The 14,982-nt window shown below is 40.4% G+C and overlaps 1 long non-coding RNA gene across 2 annotated transcripts in view; it reads right to left on the minus strand.

The window, feature by feature from the left end:
- LOC146683656 (uncharacterized) overlaps nucleotides 1–14,982 on the minus strand; it is an 83,743-nt gene that overhangs the window by 39,761 nt on the left and 29,000 nt on the right. The window contains exons 2-3 of one of the 2 annotated variants that reach the window (XR_014917747.1): nucleotides 8,990–9,162; nucleotides 7,228–7,371 (exon numbers count right to left, since the gene is read on the minus strand). This is a non-coding gene — a long non-coding RNA (uncharacterized LOC146683656). Of the gene's footprint in view, nucleotides 1–7,227; nucleotides 7,372–8,989; nucleotides 9,163–14,982 lie in introns of those variants that run through there. The other variant, XR_014917746.1, reaches the window with a different exon arrangement.

The raw sequence follows: 14,982 nt of genomic DNA on the forward strand, positions 1-14,982 counted from the left end.
AAAATACAACCGTAAAATAACAGAAAATAACTCCCGCATAAAAATACGGTTATTTCCAGTAATGAAAATACAATTAGTTGCGCTAATTTGACATGGGATCTCGCCTTTTCAAGTGCCACTAAACATTAAATTAGGAATATGTTAATGTGATTAAACAATGAAATCATCTATAAATAGGGGAAAAAAGGTAATATTCCGGCAGCTGGGGCGCCAAAATACGACTGTAAAATAACAGAAAATAACTGTCCCATAAAAATACGGTTATTTTCAGTAATGAAAATAGAGTTTGTTGCGCTAATTTTACATGGGACTCTGCCTTTACCAAGTGCTTTCAGACATTAAATTAGGAACATTTTAGTGTGATCAAACAATGAAATTACCTATAAACAAGGTCAATGAATGTGGCAATATGAATCATAATACGTAAATGTACAGAAATATACAGTTAACAGTTGGTTTAAATAATAATGGATTGCATGCCCTGGGACAGACTGGCAGAGGCGAGGCTGCCATATCGCACCATCGGCCCCTCTGGCCTTCACCAGTAGGTGAAGAGTCTTGACCACGGACACAACGACTGAGAGTGTCCGAGCCGGGGCTCGAACCGGCAACCTTCTGATCACAAGGTGAACTGCCATCTCTTGAGCCACGATCGCCCTAAATAGGTGCAAATGCATAGAAAAATCTGCGTTTTCAAAAATACCCGGGTACGTGTGGACATAGCCTTAATCTGACTATCTTCAGTTTTTAAACGCTTACATACACACACGTAGTTACTGTCCCTCCATTTAGAAATGCAGAGGTCATGGTGTAATTATTTTATGTGTAGTTTTTTTTTCTTCTGTGTAATAATATTCAACATTGCTATCAATACATTTTTCAAAGAATGCCTCTCTGTGCAAAATGGGTTCAAAAACATAAACAGCTGTGGGATACTGTTTGTCCCTGATTTGAACAAATCGTGGTAGGATCAGCCTGATATTATTTGTATCCCACTGCAACTTTACTGTATAAAGAGCTAACATCTCCAAAATGTCAGGAGTAGTTAGTCATTACAACAAGTGTTTGTGAACTAAAAATCAAGAATGTGGGATACTGTTTGTCTGTGATTTGAACAGCCCAGCGCGGTGCAGGTGAAACCAAATTTTTTCCCCCTTTTCAAACCGCACCTCCCCTGCACTTTGGGAAGGTCTGATCTAGGATGACCTGTCTTGACTTACTTTGCACAGCAACCAATCAAATGTTAGAGAAGCTGCAGTGGCAGCGTTAACCCCGCCCCCTTAGTTTGATGGGTGAGGCTGACAGATAAAATGATTTCAAGGTGAGACATGAAGGGGGCAATAGTGCCAAAATGAATTAAATAAATACATCACTAAATAATTAATTAAAACTGTCAATAATTATTTAAATGTGTTATTAATTAATTATGTAAATAATTAAATGTGTCAATAATTAATTTATTAAATGTGTTGTAAATATTTATTTAATTCATTATTTCCAATTTTATTTAATTATTGCCACATTTAATTAATTATTTAATTAATTCATTATGTCAGTCCTGACGTTCCATATGTATTCAATTCAATTTTATTTTATTTATATAGCGCCAAATCACAACATAAGTCGCCTCAAGGCGCTTCATAGATACAGAGAAAAACCCAACAATCATATGACCCCCTATGAGCGTGCTTGCTCATAGGGGGTCATATGATTGTTGGCATCATTTGGCAACAGTGGGAAGGAAAAACTCCCTTTTAACAGGAAGAAACCTCCGGCAGAACCAGGCTCAGGGAGGGGCGGCCATCTGCTGCGAGCGGTTGGGGTGAGAGAAGGAAGACAGGATAAAAGACATGCTGTGAAAGAGAGACAGAGATTAATAACAGATATGATTCAATGCAGAGAGGTCTGTTAATACATAGTGAGCGAGAAAGGTGACTGGAAAGGAAAAACTCAATGCATCATGGGAATCTCCCGGCAGCCTATGTCTATTGCAGCATAACTAAGGGAGGATTCAGGGTCACCTGGTCCAGCCCTAACTATATGCTTTAGCAAAAAGGAAAGTTTTAAGCCTAATCTTGAAAGTAGAGATAGTGTCTGTCTCCTGAATCCAAACTGGAAGCTGGTTCCACAGAAGAGGGGCCTGAAAACTGAAGGCTCTCCCTCCCATTCTACTTTTAAATACTCTAGGAACAACAAGTAGGCCTGCAGAGCGAGAGCGAAGTGCTCTAATAGGGTGATATGGTACTACAAGGTCATTAAGATAAGATGGGGCCTGATTATTTAAGACCTTGTATGTGAGGAGCAGGATTTTGAATTCAATTCTGGATTTAACAGGAAGCCAATGAAGGGAAGCCAAAACAGGAGAAATATGCTCTCTCTTTCTAGTCCCTGTCAGTACTCTTGCTGCAGCATTTTGGATTAGCTGAAGGCTTTTCAGTGAGTTTTTTGGACATCCTGATAATAATGAATTACAGTAGTCCAGCCTGGAAGTAATAAATGCATGAACTAGTTTTTCAGCGTCACTCTGAGACAGGATATTTCTAATTTTAGAGATGTTGCGCAAATGGAAGAACGCAGTCTTACATATTTGTTTAATATGTGCATTGAAGGACATGTCCTGGTCAAAAATGACTCCAAGGTTCCTTACAGCGTTACTGGAGGCCAAGGTAATGCAATCCAGAGTAAGAATCTGGTTAGATACCATATTTCTAGGCTTTTCAGGGCCGAGTACAATAACCTCAGTTTTATCTGAATTAAGAAGCAGAAAGTTAGCGGCCATCCAGGTCTTTATGTCTTTAAGACATTCCTGCAGTTTAACTAATTGGTGTGTGTTATCTGGCTTCATGGACAGATAGAGCTGGGTGTCATCTGCATAGCAGTGAAAATGTATGCTATGTCTTCTAATGATACTGCCTAAGGGAAGCATGTATAATGTAAACAGAATTGGTCCTAGCACTGAACCCTGTGGAACTCCATAATTAACCTCAGTGTGTGAAGAGGACTCTCCATTTACATGAACAAACTGGAGTCTATTAGATAGATATGATACAAACCACTGCAGTGCAGTACCTGTAATACCTACAGCATGTTCTAATCGCTCTAATAGGATATTATGGTCGACAGTATCGAATGCTGCACTAAGGTCTAGCAGGACATGCACAGAGATGAGTCCACTGTCAGAGGCCATAAGAAGATCATTTGTAACCTTCACTAAAGCTGTTTCTGTGCCGTGATGAGCTCTGAAACCTGACTGAAACTCTTCAAATAAACCATTCCTCTGCAGATGATCTGTTAGCTGTTTGACAACTACTCTTTCAAGGATTTTTGATATGAAAGGAAGGTTGGAGATTGGCCTATAATTAGCTAAGACTGCTGGGTCTAGAGATGGCTTTTTGAGTAAAGGTTTAACTACAGCTAGCTTGAAGGCCTGTGGTACATAGCCGATCATTAGAGATAGGTTGATCATATTTAAGATCGAAGAATTAATTAATGGCATGACTTCTTTGAGCAGTTTTGTAGGAATGGGGTCTAAAAGACACGTTGATGGTTTGGAGGAAGTAATTATTGAAGTTAACTCAGAAAGATCAATTGGAGAAAAAGAGTAACTTAACATCGATGGTACTAAGAGTAGCTGTAGATAATATTACATCTGTGGGATGATTATTGGTAATTTTTTCTCTAATGATAAAAATTTTATTTGTGAAGAAGTTCATGAAGTCATTACTAGTTAACGTTAAAGGGATGGTTGGCTCAAAAGAGCTCTGACTTTTTGTCAGCCTGGCTACAGTGCTGAAGAGAAACCTGGGGTTGTTCTTATTTTCTTCAATCAGTGATGAATAGTAAGATGTTCTGGCTTTGCGGAGGGCTTTCTTATAAAGCAGCAAACTATTTCTCCAGGCTAAATGATGATCCTCTAAATTTGTAACACGCCATTTCCTCTCCAGATTACGAGTCATCTGCTTTAGGGTACGTGTTTGAGAATTATACCACGGAGTCAGGTACTTCTGATTAGAGACCTTAGTTTTCACAGGAGCTACAGTATCCAGAGTTGTACGTAGTGAGGAGGTGAAATTATTAACAAGATAATCGACCTCTGTTGGAGTAGCGTTCAGATAGCTGCTCTGCTCTATGTTGGTACAGGGCATTGAAGATGATAACAGTGGGTGGATTATATTCTTAAACTTAGTTACAGCACTTTCAGAAAGACATCTACTTTGATAAAGTCTACTCTCCACCGCTGTGTAATCAATTATTGTAAATGTAAATGTTATCAGGAAATGATCAGACAGGAGAGGGTTTTCAGGAAACACTGTTAAATGTTCAGTTTCTATGCCATATGTTAAAACAAGATCTAGAGTGTGATTAAAGTGGTGGGTGGGTTCTTTTACATTTTGAGAGAAACCGATTGAGTCTAATAACAGATTAAATGCCATGTTGAGGCTGTCATTTTTAGCATCTACATGGATGTTAAAATCACCCACAATAATTATTTTATCTGAGCTCAGAACTAAATTTGATATAAAGTCTGAGAAATCAGACAGAAACTCTGTGTAAGGCCCAGGTGGACGATAGATGATAACAAGTAAGACTGGTTTCTGAGTTTTACAGCTGGGGTGGACGAGGCTAAGCATCAGGCTTTCAAATGAATTAAAAGTCTGTCTTGGTCTTTCATTAATTAATAGGCTGGTGTGAAAAATTGCTGCCACACCGCCCCCTCGGCCTGTGCTTCGAGATTTCTGGTAGTTAGAATGACTCGGGCGTGTTGATTCATTTAAACTAACATAATCATCCTGCTGCAACCAGGTTTCTGTAAGGCAGAGTAAATCGATTTGTTGATCAATTATTAAGTCATGTACTAACAGAGACTTGGAGGAGAGAGACCTAATATTTAATAATCCACATTTCACTGTTTTACTCTTTGGTTCAGATGTGGATACTTTATTGTTCTTTCTTTGTAATTGTTTATGTTTAAGTTGTTTGTTGCTGGTTTTTAGTTTTTTTTTGTCTGTTTGGGAGCTGACACAGTCTCTATGGAGATGGGTTTTTGGGGGGTAGCAGGAGGAGAGAAGCTGCAGAGAGGCGTGTAAGACTGCAACTCTGCTTCCTGGTCCCAACTCTGGATAGTCATATTTTGGGGGGTTTAATAAATTTGTCCATATTTCTAGAAATGAGAGCTGCTCCATACAAAGTGAGATGGATGCCGTCTCTCCTAACAAGACCAGGTTTCCTCCAGAAGGTTTGCCAATTATCTATGAAGCCCACATCGTTTCTGAGACATCACTCAGACAGCCAGCAATTTAAGGAGAACATGCGGCTAAACATGTCACTCCTAGTCTGATTGGGGAGGGGACCAGAGAAAACTACAGAGTCCGACATTGTTTTGGCAAAGTTGCACACCGATTCAATATTGATTTTAGTGACCTCCGATTGGCGTAACCGGGTGTCATTACTGCCGACGTGAATTATGATCTTACTGAATTTACGTTTACCCTTAGCCAGCAGTTTTAAGTTTCCTTCAATGTCGCCTGCTCTGGCCCCTGGAAGACAATTGACTATGGTTGCCGGTGTCTCTAGCTTCACATGTCTGAGAACAGAATCACCAATTACCAGAGTTTGACCCCCGGCGGGTGTGTCGCCGAGTGGGGAAAAACGGTTAGACACATGAACGGGTTGGTGGTGTACCTGGGGCTTCTGTTTAGGACTATGCTTCCTCCTCACCGTGACCCAGCCGCCCTCTTTCCCCAGCTGCTTGGGGTCTGCCGGGGAACAGCTAGCGGGGCCTACGCTATCTTCGGCTGCACCAGCTACAGGGGCCTGGCTAGCTATGGGTGAATGAAGGGTGCGAAGCCAAGTCTCCAATTCAGTAATCCTGGCCTCCAGAGCTGCAAATATGCTACATTTGTTACAGATATCATTACTGCTAAAGGAGGCCGAGGAGTAACTAAACATCTGACACAATGAGCAAGAAAGTGCAGGAGGGACAGGTGAAGTAGCCATGGTGCTAACAAGTCGGCTATGAGCTAAGCTAAGCTAAGCTAGCGAAACAGTACAGAGACAGTGAGTGAATACTTTGGCTATAAATTAGGTAGTGAGTACACAGAAAGTGTGCTTCGAATGAAGCACGTGAAGATTATACTATGAAAAAGAATGTATTTAAAAGTTGTTAATTAAATTGCTAAGCAAATAAGCTACTCAGAAACACCATTGTGTTTGAGCAGGAACAGGAAGTGATACTCTACCGCAGAGCGAGCGAACACCTAGTGACAGCGCCACCAATGGTGGCTAGCTACCACCAGTGGTAGTTAGCCACCACGTAGCACATCCTAATATAAATGGTAAATGGCCTGCATTTGTATAGCGCTTTTCTAGTCCCTAAGGACCCCAAAGCACTTCACACTACATTCAGTCATTCACCCATCCATTCACACACTGGCGATGGCAAGCTACATTGTAGCCACAGCTGCCCTGGGGCACACTGACAGAGGCGAGGCTGCCGGACACTGGCGCCACCGGGCCCTCTGACCACCACCAGTAGGCAAACGTGGGGTTAGTATCTTGCCCAAGGATATTTGGTATGCAGCCAGGAGGCAGCCTGGGATCGAACCACCGACCTTCTGATTAGTGGCTGACCTGCTCTGCCACCTGAGCTAGCCCAACTTCAGTACCCTACAAACGTCAGTGCTGTTTGGTTTTCTGTCTTCATTTTTGTCTGAAGACTGGATAGTGCCTGTGGTGACTAACCGTCATGTTCAAAGAGATGTGCAATTTGCAAATCGCTCACTGTGTTAACTGACTAATTGGAATACATTAATTCAGTTTAGTTTTTTTTTTTTTGTATAACACCAAATCACAACAAGAAACAGTTCAAGGCTTTTTATTAAGACCCTATAGTAACAGAGAGAAAACCCCAACAATCACATGACCAATTATGAAAAGCACTTAGTGACAGTGGGAAGAAAAAACTTTCTTTTAACAGAAGGAAGCAGAATTAGGATCAGGAAAGAGCAGCCATCTGCTCCGGCCAGTTTCTATACAAATATAGGTTGATATTTAGTGGACTGGCTCACCTAAAGTACATGGAGTCTGCACAGAATATAGATAAGATGTTACTTTTTTGTCAGTCAGGTCATTTGAATAGTGCATTAGGTTGTTAGTTTAGATTACCATAAGTTTTGTAAGTAGAAGGACAAATAAGATCAATGCTCAGCCTTTAAAACCAGATTTATTTTGTGGTCCTGGGAGATCTGTTATTGGAGGACAATAACACATTACACTGGAAATCCTGCATTAGAAATTGGGGCCAAGATGTTTTGAAAACCTGGTCAGAAGTTTTCCAACCTTCAAATGCAATGAAAAAACGCTGAGGTATTCCTGTAAACAAAAGGAGAATAGCTTTAAGAAAAACAGACTTGCTCTTTTAAGAAAATACTTGTGGCAGGAAAAAAAATGTTCACACAGAATGACAGTAATTGCTATTTGTTATTTTCGTCTCTGCTGACAGTGAAACATGTAAACATGTCTTGTCTCTTTCCTGCAATAAGTAAAATATTGTTTTTTGAATTTCCTCTTCCCAGCACTTCATAAAAAATAGACCATGTAAAATTGGCGTCTGTTGAGTTACTTCATTGTTCTGACAGTGACAGGTAGACAGGGAGTCATTTTTTTAAAGAGATGTTTGAAAGTGATTTTTTAAAGAATGCATATTTTAAATATCCATATTCTTCTGTTGTAAATGTGTCTTTTGGCTGTCAGGAATTACTTTCATAGCTCTCTTATTTACGCTGAAATTTTAACTGACAAGCTTTTTTTTTTGTTCAGCTGTGGATACATCTTGTGAAACAAAGCAGACATTATTTCGGGCATTTTTATGAAATCATATCTCATTTTCTTTCCTTTAACACACTTTGTTTGAAGTCCCTGACACCTGCAGGAGCAAATAAGTCAAAGATTGCCTTACTGATTATGTTCACATTGAACTGAGATGGTTTGTGGAGGATTTCGTTTCTTTTTTTCCTGGGGCAGATATAAAGCCTTTTTCATTTATCCCCAGGCAAGTTCAGGAGGAAAAGGACAATAGATCTTGCATTTTCTTTGTTTTTCCCTGAGTGTCCTGATAACACACTGCACCAGTACATCCTCTTAGGTGACAGTGTTATCACTGTGTTAGCCGAAGCAATATATAGTAGCAAATAAGAAGAAGAAGAGAAATACTTTCTTTATCCTATTGTTCTAATTATTTAATTAACCTAAAATTCATCCTAATTAATCAACAATTATTTTATTAGTGAATGTTCAGTTGTTTTTATAATAGATGTATATTGATGTTCATGGACAAACCTATTCATAGTCTGACTGTTGACTCTCAAATGGACTGATTAATAGTACTTTGTTTATGCACGAACATCCATCCAGCCGTTTTTTTGTTTTGTTTTTCAGTTATTAGCTTCAGTGTCGCTGGTGGACCAAGACTAACATTTCATGTAGTACCGATTTGTACCACAAGATGGTGAAGAGAGTCAATGTAACCCTCACAGGGTTTTTTTGTTCGCTGTCGCCCCCTGGTGTTGCTTCTAATTTTGTGGCTTCGTTCCTGCACCTCTCAGTTTTTGTAACCTGGTGCATTACGATGTGGCCGCTCTTGCTTGAAGACAAGAGTGTTTTTACCGCCATTTTAATCATCATCCGCTACAGAAGCTTGGATATATCTTTGCTTCCACTTTTGACTTCTTCTAAATCAACGCTTATGTGGCGGTATTGTCTGAGTAGCGACACCTGACGTGTATTTATTGTGTGAGTGTCACCTTCTCGTGTTTTTCAGGTTTCATGTATTTAGTTCTGCATAGTTAAGGTTTTATCTTAGTTTTCGTCTTGTTAGTTTTGTTTGTCACAAGCCACACCTCGCTTTCTGTTAAGGTCAGACCCACCTCTCGTTTGTCTGTATTTGGGTCCGCACAAAAACTATACTTGAAGTAGTAGTTACAAAAAGTACCTTAAAGGATGTGGCAGCTCTCTGGTGCAGGGGTTGGCATTGTTTGCCATCTTCTGTGGTAAACCCCGGAAAGTAAAGGAGCAGCAGAAAGCACCTTCCTTAAAGTGTGTCCCATCCGTCCATCGCCTTCAGCTCTCAAGTCAGGTCTTGGTGGGAAGTGGGTTAAATTTACACTATAAAAAACATTAACAAATCCATCAGAAAACCTCTGATTCCTAAATAGAAAGTAAGTTTGTGTAAAAACTTCAAGGTAAAATCTGCCCAAATCCCCCCTGTATTTCCTTGAGAAGCATCCTATCCCCAAGCTTCAAACTCTTAAATTCTGGGTCAGTCCTTGATTAATTCAGCTCCTGTGATGTTATTGCTAGTGCATTAAATACAAAGCAATATGAATTTTCTACCACTCACTTACTGAACCTCATGGATACTGTGGTATGTTTGAGCTGCCCAGCCAAAATGAAACAAAGTTATGGCTGTGATTACACTGACTATAAAATCTTAATATAATCTAGACAAGCTTTGTGTTTCTATATAATTTAACTTTGAGGATTGTTGGTTGCATAGAGGTTGTTAGGTTGTCATATTTAACAACCTAACAACTCTGGATTCAGACTCAAGACACTGTTGATGATTTTAAAAGAGTTATTAAAAGGAGCAAGTGTGAGTCTTGAGACTTTGTTGTGACAGCGGCAACACAACGAGGAGCTTTGGAGGTTTGAGTGACTGAGTCAAGTTTCAGGTTTCAGGTAAGTCCTTCTTCCAAAATTCCAGAGATGAGTGGTGGAGGAGCAGAACAGAACAGGTTAATGTGGCTTGGATGAGGCTGGCAACTCCATTAGTGGACAGAGTAACAGTGATAGTAAATGATTAGCAGAAGGATAAGTAGCAAATAAAAAGGGTCTGATTACCACAATCACAGCAAATAGGCTGGAGGAGACCTGCTACACCACCGAAATTCTCAGGTGTGCAAAGGACAATCCAAGCAGAGCATCTCCGCCCATAGGTGGACCCACAGAGCCCCCTATTCCAACAATAAAAGTCATCAAAGATGCTTTTTCTAAATTAAGAGAGGAACAAAAAGTAAACATAAGCCCTGGAACCTGCAAGGATCATGACATGTAAGATGCTACACTCATAGAAACTAAAGTAATTAAGTAATTGATGTAAATATACAATTAAAATCTTTGTACCTTAGCAGTAAAAACACAGAGAAAACCCACTATGTACAGAGAAAACAAATATTCAAGCTGAGAACATTGCCATGAGGAGATAGTGCTAACGCTGCACGTTTATCTACTCTACTTGAGCACTTAAAGTGCTTTATACAACATGCCTAGCTCACCCATTCACACTCATATTCATAAGAGCACTTTTGTCTATGTTTAAGTGCTTTCTTTCTAACATCCACACACATCTGGAGCAACTCAGCGTTCAGTATCTTCCCCAAGGATACCACAGTCACCAGTAGCGGTTGCACGGGGCAGCATCGTGGTGATGGGCGGCATCACGGGCATCGGCAAAAAAAATAAAATAAAATGCTCGTACTCATGCTGCCCCGATGTCAGCCAGCGCATATTGGGAATGGCATAGGCACCGATCGGTTTTCTATCGCCCATTTCCTGGGAGTAAGGGTGCCCTTCGTTTGCAGAGAGGAGAGGGCGGGGCGGCGGGGGATTCTCTGACCGGCTGGAGCGGCATCTAAAAACCAACTCGCAAAATAAAACAAAATAAAAACAAAACAACAAACACGAAAACACCAGACATTATGATACAGACTTATAATTTGCACCAATGTTTTTTTGAAATTCTATACACGAAAAGTGAGCGCGAGAGCCCTCGGTGCACCTGCTCGCTGCTGTAGTCAAAGTAAACTTTATTGTCATCTCCGCTACATACAGTCCAGTATATAGAGACACGAGACAATGAGGCAAGTAAACAAACAATATATATAAGAAGAGTAAGAAAATAAATATACACTTTAGGACTAGGGATAAAGGGATCAATAACAATTTAAAATTTACAGTTTGATGATTTAAAGTCTCACACACAACCCGTTGAAAGGGGAGGGGGGCCGCTGCTTCCAAATAGAGCACATTTCATTTATAATGTTGTAAATCCAAGCTCATTATGTATTCATGATTTGAATCCTGGGTTGTGTGAAATCTCAGAAATGCACAATAGACAAAGTGAATCTGTGAACTAAGGTGTAGGTGTGTTAGATCAAACAGGCTAGGACCGCCACTGACAGTCACCCCAAATAGGGAATTAATAAACTACTAATTTGACCATAGCTTTATAAATTATGCACATTCATTTTTTATGTTCGAGATAAGGTGAGAAGTTCAGCCATTCGGGAGGGGCTCAGAGTAGAGCCGCTGCTGCTCCACATCGAAAGGAGCCAGCTGAGGTGGTTCGGGCATCTGACAAGGATGCCTCCTGGGCGCCTCCTGGGTGAGGTGTTCCGGGCATGTCCCACCGGGAGGAGGCCCTGGGGCAGACCCAGGACACGCTGGAGAGATTATATCTCTCGGCTGGCCTGGGAATGCCTTGGTGTTCCCCCGGATAAGCTGGAGGAGGTGGCTGGGGAGAGGGAGGTCTGGGCCTCTCTGCTTAGGCTGCTGCCCTCGCGACCCGGCCTCGGAGAAAGCGGATGAAGATGGATGGATGGATGGATTTTTTATGTTCTTTTTTATACCAGCTGAAAACCCTGCTCCTTGGGGACATATATGTACCTTTGTGGTGCTTGAGAAAGTTATAATTATAATAGTTATAGTTATAATAATTGTTGAGACAGAAACAGGTTTTTTCTGTACTCTTATTTCAGAGACTGTGGGAATGCAAAGCAAAGAGCTTTGATTGCAGTCGATAACTGTGGTTACGGTTGGGCAGCAAAAGCTCTTAGCACTTTGCGTGTAGTGTTTCAAGCCATTACAGTCTTTTTCTGTTATCATATTAAAAAAAACAGAATGCCATAATCACTGTGAGGTGACATGTGACACTGAGTGGAAAGCAAATGAAAAATGTTATATTTTCTCCATATATTAATCAGCTATGCAAGAATTAAATGTCAAAATGTGTTGGTGGTACACCATGTAAGGGTTTGGCAGGGCTATAGAATGAGGTATGAGATCTCTGGTATTTTCTGGCATTTGGTAAGATCCCCGTTCACATCCACTATCCTGCAGAGGTCAATCCGTAACCAGGCCGGCTTCGGCTAATCCCAGTGTCAGAGTGTTCCACCACTCAAACTCTTTATCTACAGGCTTTGATTACACACACTCTCCATACGCGTGTGATGCAATCTGTGCAGTCTCATGCAGATATAATAATTGCTGACTCCAAGGTCAAACCAGTGTTGACTTCCTCACTATTTTAAAACCACACATTTCCAACTAATTTTGCAAATAATCTCGAAAGCTACCGCCCTGCCATGTATTTTTTTTTTAATTATTATTCATTTGTACCATGGGATGTATGCCATTTGAATTAGTTTTGCATGATTTGACCTTGAAGACATCATCAGAGCACATGCATATACATACACACACACACGCACATCATCATCATCTTGATCCAAGCCTCACAATGCCATATGGCTGTGAATGATCAAAGATCCTATATTTGACTTTGAGATTTCTCCAGAGGAAAGCAGCGCTGCATTTGAGAGAAATTCACATTAAAATGTCTCCAGCTGAATCTAATTGCTCCCCAGCTCCCCTCATTTCTTTAAGATGGAGCTCCTGCCATGCTGCTCGTGTGTGGGTATGTGAGTGTGGAAAAAAGAGAAAGAAGAAGATGGGGAAAGAGGAGCCCTGAGGAAAATTGGCCCTATGGTATGGTGGATATTAAATCCCTTAATAAAAGGCTGATGCCAAAGGCACACAAGGACTGGGCAGAAGAAATGGAGGGAGAGGAAACAGAAGGAGAAAGAAAAAAATATCCTTCTTTTTTTTTTTTAAGATGACCGTCTGCTATCATCTTGAAGATAAAAAAAAGTCTAATAAAATAATTAAATATAATCTGGTGCCAGCATCAGACACTGAACTAAAGTCTCTGATGGTGGAATGATTAATTAATTGATTACAGAGTAAACTGCTGCAAAGGAAAGTCAGTGTCTAATGAAAAGGAATGCAGTTATTTATCACACAAGGGGCATCTCAAAGATAATTTTCATCTTCAGAATCATGACAGGGACTGAGAAATGAAGATAATGCATTCAGCGATTTTGCAAAATAAATAATGCCTGCACCTACTTACTGCAAACTTTGGACCAAGTGATGGGGTCCTTTTATAAACCGGGGCACAGGAAAGGCAAAATGTTTTTATGTTGGGATGTGACGCTTTTCAATTTTAGAGGAGCAAAAAACCTCTTCGAAGCTGGTGTTACAGAAGTCTGATCAGTTTTTCGAATCAAATGTTTCGCATCTGTTTTTCACTTTAAACAATGAGACAGCGCAGGTTGTTTTATTTGTTTATTTTTTGTAGGGTTAGTTTAGCTGGAAAAGTCACAGGAGTGTTAAAAAGAAGTTGCAGTATACGATCAATGCGTGTTTGATTATCTTCTTACATTCAGTGCTCATAATTGTCTCTAGAAGGAGTGCACAAGCAAAAACATCTATGACTCAATCAGTCATCAAACCGAGCAAGTCGATATTTTTAATGACTCCTGTATTACATTACTATGCAGCTACATTTAGCTCGAGATTTAGATCACTTTATGATCAGTTTTGTCTTTAACTGAATGCTTTAAGCACTGGTCGACAGATTTTCATGTTTTTCTAGTTAAGACAACTGTAGTATTTAGCACTCTTAATGTTTCCTCTAGCACCATCAGCAGACCTGAAACTAATAATGAAACCAGCATCAGGTGTTGCCTCTTAATTAGCTGATTTGCACATTGTTAGCTCAACCACGTGGTTAATTAAGTTGCGGACACATGTTAAACATCGCCTGGGCATGTTAGCATGCTGAAGGTATTTATCTCAACGAACCACTGTTTGCAGTGCTATGTTCACAGAGGCACTGTCAGTGAAAGTCGGTCATGTGAAGCAGTTATAGTTTTTTTTTAATTAATTACAGTGTAATTACATCTTCCATCAAATGGATGCATTGTCATAAACTTAAGAGTTAAAAATTAAAAACACTTGGGAGTGGGCTGGTTTGTGAAAGCCGCCATGTTGCCTGTCATTTTGCATATAATGAGCATCACTGCTTCACCTAATCCTGCTTTATGCATGTGGCTAGAGGCTGACCACATATTTGCTACGTCAAAGGCGGAGGAGAAGAGATTTGCTGTGCCTGCATCTTTAGACTCAAGATATGAAGGATGATACCCTTGTTTTGTCATCTGAGAAGGGGTCTCCTTCACCAATGAAGTGAAAACGTGAAGGACAGGGACAATTCAACCGCATCTGGATCAAACGTCATCCTCTTCCTCCTCTCTGCAAGCCTCATCTCCTGAACTGAAGCCAGGGCTCTAACACATGAAATCATGCATAGATATAACTATTTATTCCTGATATTGTCGCAATTATTTATGGTCACCAGATTAAACATGCAACCCTCTCGTCTCCAGACAGCTGAAAACGAGTCAGCTAAGCAACAACATTAGCTGGTTATAAGCTAACATTATGACAGCTAATCTTGAGTGCCCTGAAATTCCCACTTTGCCTCTGATGAACAGTTTTCTGTATGAGAGTTTATTTGCTAAGTTCAATAATGTTAGATCCACTAGTGTGGACGACACACCAACACCAGCTAACAGTGTCAAAAACAGCAGCGCTTATCAACAGAAAAGTTCAGCAATTCCACAACAACTCACCTCAGCATCTGTATTATCAGACGTAAGCTTCATCAAGTCTTATCAGACTCCATTCACAAAGTTTGACAGCCTCTTCCAGAGTAAATAAGCGTGGGCGCTTCTCACCCGGCTTATTAACAGCTGAGTTAAACAGCGGACTGACAGCGTACCCAGATAGAAAAGTGATTCCAGT

Source organism: Copadichromis virginalis, linkage group LG22 (assembly GCF_057382275.1).
Source record: "Copadichromis virginalis isolate Kocher_CV1m ecotype Utaka linkage group LG22, C_Virginalis_male_GT1.1, whole genome shotgun sequence".
Lineage (NCBI taxonomy): Eukaryota > Metazoa > Chordata > Actinopteri > Cichliformes > Cichlidae > Copadichromis > Copadichromis virginalis.